We start from the raw sequence: 11315 nt of genomic DNA, 5'->3' as shown, positions 1-11315 counted from the left end.
CAGGTAGATTTTGAATCTTTTTTTTCATAACCACTGTTTGGCTTTGCTCCAACTTTAACCTTCAGACATGTTGTCTTCCTCAGGTTCACTATACAGTTTCATAATCACCACAACATATTTTGTAGAGCTCAAATAAAAGTACATCAGGATGCACAGTCTCCATCACGTCTGTGCAGCCTCTTCGACATCAGATCCTCCTAAACAACCTAAACAACTGAATATGGAAGTTGTCACATCGCTTCAAAACAACTATTTCTATTTTTCTATGTTTGTGCCGCTGTAGAAGTTGTTGCAGATGAGAGACGACGCTACAAATACACGTCTTGAATACTAAAACTTTATTCATATAGATTCTTTCAAAACAAAATTCCAAAAGAACCAAATAGTTCTTGTAAATGAAATGAAAAACATAACATAGAATAATTACATCACATTACAGTTAGTCATCTGGCAGTGCAGAGAGCACAGGGAGCTACTGCCACTAAAAATACATGAGCCATGTGCCACGGAGCCTTAAACTACTTCAGATTTTAGAGGAAAAATACACAGCAAAGAACCGGTTTTTGTCCTTGTGCATCCAAAACCTGCTTCAAAATGGCTCCAACCACCAGTGTTCAAGATAAAACATCAGCTTGTAGTTAGGACAGCTCAGAAAATAAGGAACACATGCAAATAGGAAGGTAAATACTAACTAAATATTATCCAACAGAGATGCAATCAGCTTCCTCGCCGATGCTCTTTGGCTGCTTGTCTCCATCTGAGCGTCAAATTTCTTTCTCTTTGCGTTTGAACTTGTTTTTGAAGCTTCATCATCTGCAATTATCAACCTTTTCTTTGTTTGTTTGGCTGCAGTCACTGGTTACTCAGAACAATAGATAGATAGATAGATAGATAGATAGATAGATAGATAGATAGATAGAGACTTACCAGACATTTATTTGACTGAAAACTTTCCAGTTTTAACTTTAAATCTTATAGATGAGATGTTTGTCCATGTTGTTGATCTAAATCTGAATTAAACAGATAAATTCTCACATTTTATATTATTCCAATCATGTCCGGGCTCAGAGGGTTCATGCATGCAAAGCGAGTACTCTCTATTATTAAAATGTGTTTGGAATTTAATCAGCGTTTAATGCAGCACATATCACATCACAGATCAACTAGAACAGCTGAAATAAAGAATTGTCTGCGGCTCAGTTTTGGCCACTCTGACGCTACTTTTCATTTGATCCCTCGGTGTGCAGCCACTGCAGCTGGCACGAGGTCGAAGGTGTTCGCAGCGATACAGAAGTTCAGAGGTGAACAGGGAGTTGTCAGCTGGCTCTCCACATAAAAAAAAAACCACCTGGCACAAGGAAAAGCAGGACAAGAGGGGCAACACTGGAATACCTCGGCTGCAAATACTGCCTCCAGACTTCAAACCGAGTGAATCATATAGATAAAAACAATCCACTAATCAGATTCGCTTCCTAAATTCACGCTCACCTTCCTTTTTTCCATTTGATATATTAAGATCACAACCCAAACAGGGATGTCCATTTTTGAAATTAATCTCCTATTTAAAGGGGATCTCTTTGATGTGATTAAGGTGATGGAAATAGCCGCTGCTCGTCATGTCAGGGGATAATGATCATGAGAGCTAAATCCAGATTTTGTGTCATCTGTAGCTGTTCAGACCCGACACGTGCCGTCATTACCGACATGCCTGCAGGATGTCAGGCAGGAATGTGGGTCTGGATATAAATGACTTAACATCTATTAAAAATACTTCAAAGAATTCATTAATTTCACTTGTGTGTTGACATGAAGTTGTAGAGGGAGCAAAGGGAAGAGAGAAGGAGCATCACTGCCTGGATAATCCCGATACTCTCTCCGTGCACCTGCCTCATCCTCCCTCCACACAAAGCCCCACTGTCAGCGCCCAGACTGCTGTTTCCACACAAGTGATGCACACCTCATTTCCCCAGACATCAGGGACTAACAACACTACATGTGAGTGTTAAATGGGCTCTGAGAATTCATTCTCTGCTGACACAAAAGCTAAAATGTTTGCTACTAAATACATTTTTAGAGAAACAGGTGACTTTATTTCTGAATATAAGGGCTAGAATGTGCTCCTCTGGGCTGATAATGGTGTAAAATACAGCACGCTCACACATAACCTGCACTGATGTCCATCGTCTGCAAACTGTAAACCCTTACACACATAATATATAATAAAAGCCGCTGATGGAATGCATTTACTCTTTTAAAATCGTCCTTGCCCTTAATTTTTTAATCATAAACATTTCAACTTACATTAGAATTGACATTTGTATACATCTAAACTGCAGCAGCAAATGCATTTAGAAGGAAACCTAGTGCAGACTGGATTTTCTGTCAACATAACACACATATATATATATATATACACATATATATATTCCTGACTGACTGATTTCCTTGACCTATAAGTACCTTTAAGTATTTATTCAAGTTTCTCCGTTTCCGCTCTTTTATGCTGGATCTATCAGCAAAATGCATCACTGACAACTTATTTCATTAGTTTTCAGTCAAAATATCAGATCCTGCAGCACAATATCTGCTTTTTATGGTGATGTTTAGTCGCTCAGTACTTGGTTATAATTAGGAAAAGATCATCGCCTGGTTAAATACAGAAAAAGTCCACAGTGGCTTGAGAAACGAGATGTTTATTAAAATTTAAACGTAATCACAATCCGTCCCTAACCTTAACCTTAAAGTGCTTCAGGGTCTGGTGCAGCAGATAAAACGTCTTCCTCCACCTCTGGACATAATCCACCGGCAATTACGTTCACTTCCACAACATAACCGCAGAAACAGTTCATTAACTGGTGAACAGACACTGATGTGACTGGTGGCTTTTGCAAAACAGTCACACTGAACATTTCTCTCATCAATATCCAGTCACGACAACTAAAAGGACACGCTGGGCATCCCTTCTTTTTTATTTGGAGATGACGTCAGATGACCTTTGTCATCATGGTAGCAAGAAGAAACAGTTTAGACACCAAAACTAGTTGGTAAAGTTTAGGAAAACATCACGGTTTGGGTTGTAGGCAGTAAGTATGTTAGTTACATAAGTTAAAAAGAGGTTGGTGTTGACTTGACCAGCCACCCTGACCTCCTCCATCCCTCTGCAGACTTTTTCCTACATCAGGACTTGAGGTTATGACCTGGAAATTAGCCAACGCCTCCACAAAGTACAAGCTGCTACATCTGATATAGTTTATTTATGGAGTTCTGGATGATTAAGATAAATAAAGTCTGTTAAAAGCGGGGAGAAAATCAGTTTTCTGTTTTGGTCCTTTAGCAGAGAATGGCAATGCCGAACTGCAAAAGACAAAACCCAGCACATAGAATTCATAAAAAGGTAATCCTGGCTGTTCTGCTTTTTCCTCCCTCTTATTTTGGTGTGCTTGTGCATCTTACTGGTCAAATTACAGAGCAGGCTGCAATGTAAACACCCCGAATGTCCCTTTGACCTACAGTTTGAAGAGGATGCCGTGGATTTGATAGAGGGCATCAAAATACATCAAGCCAATTTCATTTCATTGGTGGAAAATCAATACATCCCAGTGTCCTATTTACCTGCAGGATATCCAGGGAGGAATGGAGGAGTAGATGAAGGCTGACCTGCTCCTGACATGATTACACAGATATCCTCCAGATGACTCAGGAGGCTACGAGGCTGCTTTTTAGAATAAATTCTGACAAAATGCAAATGGTTTAAAATTGACTTTCTGTCTGTAATTCAGCAGCAACAAGCAGCAATATTTATTTTGATACTCCTGATGCAGTGTTTCTCAATAATGTGCTTCTGTGTTCGTGTGAAACCTTGAAAATCTTTTTCTTCTTCTTCTTCTTCTGGGACAAACGTGTGATTTTGCGCCACATAAATTAACTTGACTATGACACGATGTACTATTAAGAGATGTAGAACCAGCTTACTTTACCAGGCCGACGTTATTTAAGTCTGATATCAATCAAACCACATAAACGCCACCCTGAGGAATTTGTGTCTACATAAAACATGTCCAACATTCAGGTTACATGCTGTATTTCATATTTGATATGCTAGTGTTGGTTTTGTTTTAACTCCTGAACAAGTGGCCACATGCACAAACTCTCACTGTAAGTAAGAACAACACAAGTCACTGAAATGACTTCTAGTATTAGCTAAATGTGCACTGCATCTTTTTTAATTAAACCAGTGTTGAAATAGTAAAATCAAAAACAAAAATACAGAAAGCAGCAGATCCAGTAAGACTTTCATTTCTTGGAAAATGTCACGGAAAAGGTCACAGGGTTGAGGATCAGCGTCATGGAGAGTGTGCACTGAAAGTGAATCCACTTCCTGAGAATCAGCTCACCTAAGGGTGGCTGCGGATCAGCATCTGACATGAGAGAGGGAGAGTGCGACCTTGATGGTTTTAGGGGGAGAAAATGACTTTTCATCCTGGCTGGCTGGCTGGCTGAGGATGAGGGGCGACGACTGACACGAGAGAGCTTAATTCAGCCTGTAGGATGGAGGGAGGGGACGGAGGATACAGAGAATGGATGAGCGAAGAGGTGGAATTGAGCATTTGTCTGGCTTGGGTCATATCTGATTAAAGTATATGAGTCCAGTATGAGGGGTAATTTTCATCAGGCGGCCAGATAAGCCAGAGCTGCACAGACAGAGATTCTTTGTTATTCAGCGGGACTCCATCACAGGCGTGTGTCCTCCGCCGCCGTCACAATCCCTGCTGATTAACACAGGAATAGAGAGGATGCTCTGCTCCAATTTCTCTGTCTATAACCCCCCCCCTCCACCATCCACCCTCCGCTACACACTCCCTTTCTCCCCTTCAGTCTCCCTTGTGTGTCTCTTTATCATACAGAGCCTGGTAGGTGTCAGGAGGAAGAAGATTTGATAAATCGTTCCCTCAGACGAGGAATAATTCCTTTAAATTGATTTGTAGCTATTTTCTTCTGTCGATTTAGTCATTTGTACCCTTTGAATGGCTCAATTCTTTATCTCAAATTAATAATTAGTAAGCTACCATTAAATAACCAGCTAAGTTTCAGACCTCTGAATCCCTTTCAGTGTTTTTCGGTGATTTAAATGAAGTAGGTGCAGAGTTTTGGCTGTTTGTGCAGTCGGACAAACAATGAACCAACAGTTAACTGATGTACGCACACATGCACAGGCTGCTGTACATAAATGTACAGAAAAATTAATCACTTTTAATGATAAAGATCAGCGATATTGATGATGTTTTTCTGCTTTCTTTTGTGTTTTGTGCATGTTCACTCGCAGGAGCACGAGGTGGTGGACAGTCGGAGGTGATAACAGGACAAGGACGAAGAAAAGAGCAAAGTTAGAAGACTGTAAATAAAAGTCACTTTCAGGAAATCGGCTCTGCAAATGTTTGATGGGGAAGAAAATACATCAGGGATCCACACACACACACACACACACACAGCGAGCGAGCGTTGGTGAGTAAAACTGAATGTAAACATACCTGCGCTTGTTTACAAGAAGACTCCACATCTGCTATCTACGACTATCTTTAAATAGATATAAGCTGCTGCTGCTGCTGGAGCTCCTGTGTCACCTGAAAGTGACATCAGCCAGACAGACTCAATATGTCAGTCACTACCGACGGCTTAGAGCCAAAGATATGACAGCTAACAAACAGTCACACTGAATAATCAGCAGAGATTCATGATCAAATGACTTATTTTTTCCTTCCTTTACTTTAGTTTCCTTCAAATTAAAAGTGAAGGAAATGATTAGATGTATATAATCATTAATTTGACAGAATAAGTTGGGTAGTTTGACATTGAAGTCTCGTCGCTGTCTCGTCTGGAGATGTTTTCTTCTGTGGTGTCAGACTTGGCTCAGTCCCGGTCGGCGGTCTCTCCTGTTACAGTCTTTGGTCTCGACTTAGCTTTGCTTTTGTCGGCTGCTCTCGTAGCAGAAAGAGGAAGCTGCTCTGCTGTCAGAGATGCAAACACCTTTAAGGTCACTGCAGGGTTCTGCCACGGTGCGTCTTTGCATGTGTGGAAGGATATACTTTAGCTCGTAACACTGCAGGAGATGTACCGTCCTTTTCTGAATGCAAAACGCTGCTCTGACTCCTTTGTTTCCATCGTGAACCTGCTCTGATTGTCGTGTCGTCGGCGTCTTAACCACGGCTCTGGTTTGAGTGAATAATGGCATTAGTGGGATTATATCTTAAATAACCTACAACTTAGACAAAGGCTCCTCTCTCCTCTATAAATATAACAGTGTTTTTATCTCTCCTGAGCACACAGCAGCCAGATGTACACAAAGCCCCCGGGGGACATATTAACAAGATTTTCAGAGGACTTATATTATTTCATATTCCCAGCGGATCATCAAACTGAAATGCCTCTGATAAAATACCTCTCTAAAAGCTCTGATAAGAAAGCATGCTCCTGTTAAAAGGACAAAGGGGAGTGAGCAGCTTCATGGATGGAGGCAGCGCCTGTTTATTATGTTATTATTATTTAGAGAACAACGTGTCAGATAAAACTCTGAGTGTTAAAATGAGTTATATAAGGACGGCTTGATTCCTGTCTGTTGTATGTTTCACTGATATTTGTCTCCCGCTGACATTCATCTGCAGCTACTATCCTCAAAAGTCAACCACAAGTCCCACAGAGCACTGCAGTAAGAAACACCCAATCAGAGATCTTCTAGTTCCATCACTGTGCTGCTGGTTAAACTTTGTAGGACTCGTTTACGTACATTTAAATCATTTGAGCAGCAGGTGACGTGGTGTAAAGAGCGATGAAGTCCATGCAGGGAGGAGGAAGGATCATTTCACTGGGGGGGTTTTGATGCTTAAAGAAAAAAGATCTGTTGATTTACAGGCGTCTCTTTCACAATGGAAGTCTATGTTTTAACCCAAAAGCATCAACATTGTTGTAACTGCACAGTTTTGATATTAAGTCAAACTGGCTTCGTCAAACACAGGACTTTCCCCCAAAAGAAACCTTTGGGTAATGATTGGCTGTCAATAAGTTAAAAAAAATTAACAAACATATCGTACAATTTGCTGTAAACAATCGTGAGTAGCTGCATTTTTTTTGTGTGGTAAGACTGAAGCTTAGTAATAGTGGATATTTAGATATTTAGAAGCAGAATCAGCACAAAGGAAACACGTGTGAACACAAACAATATTGTTTAACAGCATCTTTTTCACTTTGAACACATATTCTCTCCTACGAACTAAAGATTTCCACAAAAACCATCAACGCTGACTTTCATCTTGATGATGTTTTCCAGTCATTTAAGTAAGATAACAGCTTAGATGGTGACAATTTCTCATCTTCATTGCGTGTGGCAGCAAACGTACTCAGAGACAAACCACTGTAAGATACAGTTCTGTCTAACTGTCTGCTAATCCACAGTCTGGTGAGTATACAGGTGTCAGGTGTGCCACGCCCACTTCACACACACACACACACACACACACACACAGGTAGTCTGACATGTTTCTGGTCACCTGATCTCACACAGTGACTGAAAGACTACATAAATTAAATTATAGGTGCTCTTATTGATCCTGGTTCATGGTGAACAGGTGATTCAGACGTGACTGGTTGATTCTACGCTTGTACCTTTTATCACATTTCATCATTGCATCCAACAAGCAAAGCCACAAGAAGACGACATCCACTTTCAGACTGTTGATGGACGAAGTTGAAAATCTTTAAAAAAAAAAAAAGTCCCCTTCAATTGTGACAGCTGAACCTCTGAAGGCCACGCCGGCGTCCGCGGTGACTCACTGGAAGCCATGATTGATTTAAGGGTCAGTGAGTCCAATACATTTCCTCCGAGCCGATCTTTGAGCGGCTGATGTGATCTTAATTGAGTCTAGTTCATCTTCCCAGGAAAATGGAAGGGAGGGAGAAACACACGCTCCTTCAGATCCACAGAGGTACAGGGAATTTCACCGAGATCTAAACAGTGTGTTCACATTTTGTTTTCTAGAGCAAATCTTTCTTTTCTCTTCGTGGTTGGCAAACAGCAGCATTGTTCTTCTGCAGTGAGACGACAGAAGAATCATCACATCTTTATTTTTCGCTTCACAAAAAGGCCCGAGAGTGACACCTGCGCTGTGTGACCCACTGTGCTGATGCACCACGCACCACTTCTTAATATCGCAGCTGCACAAACATGATGAATTGTGTCTGTAACAGCTGATTTTGTGCATCTTTGCTTTCAGTTCTGAAAGTGGCAGATCTCTTGGGACGGTGTACAAATAGTGCAGGACATTTTGCATGTTTTTGCGTATGATTTAAAAGCATTAGTCTCACCTAAGTGTCCAAACTGCATGTTCCTTATTCCTCAGTCCAGTAAGCAATACTAGATGTTTTTAGAGATTTTAGAAATAAAGATTGCTGAGAAACATTTCAGTTAATCGTCACAACATATTTAGGTTTAGGCACCAAAACTAGGTGGTTTGTTCAGGAAAAGATGATCATCATCGTAGACTTTTGGTTTCATAAGAGACACACCGTCTCTGCACAAATCAGTAAGAACTAAATGAGCTTAAAATGTGAAGGAATGACACACGAAATGTCCTGAAAACTTTGTGCTATTTATGCACTTTTTTGTGAGTTTTGACGGTCGTCCTGTCACAGACGATCATGTTCTCCAGAGGAATAATCCTAATGGCTGTGCTGATGCCAACTTTTCCCTTCAGCGCCACCTGCAGGTCAAAGTTTTCACTCATCCAGTGAAATATCTCCACATCTCCAAGACGAATGGATAAAATGGAGGACCATCATGTTTTGTGCTCAAAGACATGAAATCTCATCGACTCCTCAGTTCAACTCAACAAGTTCACCTCAGCCTGAGATGTCAGAGAGACTGAGCTGAGCAGTTCAGGGTTAAATGTGTGTTGCATGGAGTATTTTCATGCCCTGAAATATGAAATATGAACTGGATTAATCAATATATTTAGCATTATCAGTCATGTGACTGTAATACCTGCCAGTCAGTCTATTTCTATTTTATTTTGAGTCCATTATTTACACAAATCTGAATTTAGAATTTATTTTTTCATTTTCACAGTGGACATTTCCCCACATCCTTCAGTTTTTTCTTACTTTGTGTTAATTTAAAATGTAAAAGTCTAGTTTTACCGTGTGTGTAAGTTCCTGATGAGACAGCATCTGATTTAGATTGAGCTGTACCGACCACAGAGCGACATCTACCTCCTCTCACTCCAGCGGGGCTCATTTTAAATCACACCAACAATCATTCCTGAGCACACACAAAAAAACAAAAAAAACACCAACCCACTGAAGCAGCAGCCTGTAGTGGAAAAGACATGAACTCACCTCAGGCTGAGTAGTCTGAAGAACATCGCCCCACTTTACGGCGACAGAAAGGGCGAACAAGTGGCTCTCGGTGCTCCTGCTCTCCCACATTTCAGCCCCGGACACCTCCGAGGGCAGCGGAGGAGGCGTCGTGACTCCATCAGCTTCACTGGACGGTCCGAGACGGGCTTTTTTTTGTGAGTAATCATCATCATCATCATCACTGCATGTGCCAGCCGCGGGGACGGCAGCTCACAGATTCTTGGCTCCTTCATCCAACATTTGCGCGTTTTTAGGTTCGAGAGGAGAAAGCTCACACATCTCCTGACACGTTTCTCTCCTTGGGTGACATTGTGTGCTGCTGTGATCTGACACTGCGCTGCTTTTTATTTCACTTTTTCGGGCCCTAACCGAAGATTAGACGCGCAACAATCCCGTCTGAATTCGTGCGTAAAAGCTCGTCAAGGAATGACGCGTTGTGCGTTTCGTCAGAGAAAGCTGGGCAAGTTTTCGGAGGCACTGAGGAGCTCCTGTCAGACGGAGACTTTGGCATCTGAGGGAACCTGTTGGATTACAAATAACACAATCTGTGACTTTTGAGGAGACAAGTTTAGGGAGCCTCGTGTGTCTCCTCCTGGTGCGTCTTCGGTGGATCCCTGTGCCTTTGTGACCCTGCAAAGTCAAACCTCCCCGTGGTGGTTCCATAGTAGAGACAATGTTTTTATGCAACACGAGTGCCATAAAGGACTGGAGCTTCTTTCTGTCTCAGATTTTGCCACTGATGAATAAAACTGCAGGCTTGGTAAACATCGACAAAGCGGAGGATGTGACGACCACCATGGTGACAGCTCTGCAGCCGGACAGCGCCATGAGCGCCAGCAACCCGCCTCTCAACACCAACCACACGTCGGGCATGGAGCACGTCTTCCAGTACTCCTACTCGGAGAGTGACCTGCTGTACACGGACTACAGGACCCCTGCACGAGACTCCATCCCGCTGCCCAAAGCTGTCCTCTACCTGGTCATGGCAGCGCTGGTGGTGGTGGCGGTGGCGTATGCGATAGTTGGACACCTGGTCAAAGATGTGGTTAATGAGTTTGTAGGTATGTGACCCACCGTTGTGTGTGTGTGTGTGTGTGTGTGTGTGTGCATACATTCCCAAAGAATGACTGTAAATGTGGTAACACTGGAGTAACTTGCAGTAAAATGACCTTTTCCTGTACTCTTACATCTGAACCCACTCCTCCTTAAGCCCACTTTGATAACAAAATCTGCCTGAAACTGTCAACACAGCATGCAAACATCTTAATTAATAGATGATTGAAGTGATTTGGGGACTCCTTGACATAGCAGCAGAGAGGTAAAGAAGCCCAGGGGTGTTTAATGCAGCTGTACAGTAGCTCTGCTGTAATATCAGCTGATGACCTTGTGCAGGAGGCGTCCTGACAAACTCCACTATCAGCAAGTGTCTGTGTGAGAAATGGAGAGGAGGTCTGCTGGTTCTCTATTTCTGAAGAGCGTCCTGCGAGCGATACATAATGAATGAAACAATGAGTCTATTCTTAGGACACGTGTCTTCTCAAAGTGCTGACTTGACCTGATAGTCAGCTCATTACATCAGGTGATTTCACTCAGTGATGTTGGGAGAGAGGAGGGGAGGAGAGGCAGGGGGGTGCAGATCAGGACACATTAACTAAGCAGCTGCAGGGGCAAACCATCAAGAGGGGCCTCAGGTTAATGGACAATACGCTCGCTGGGTATATTTCCGTCGTTATAATTCAAGTATGTAAAGACCCAATCCTTGAGCTTGTTATCTGACCCAACAGAACCCCAGAATCAGCAAATATCTTCAATCAAATTTTGAGAAAGTGATCAAAGAAATTAGGATTTTGGAACAGTTTAAAGCAGCAGTCTCAAAGATCTCTATTTCATTTATTCTGGCGGCTCTTTTG

The sequence above is a fragment of the Pempheris klunzingeri genome, chromosome 6, assembly GCF_042242105.1.
Source record: "Pempheris klunzingeri isolate RE-2024b chromosome 6, fPemKlu1.hap1, whole genome shotgun sequence".
NCBI classification, from domain to species: domain Eukaryota; kingdom Metazoa; phylum Chordata; class Actinopteri; order Acropomatiformes; family Pempheridae; genus Pempheris; species Pempheris klunzingeri.
This window is presented reverse-complemented; position numbering follows the sequence as displayed.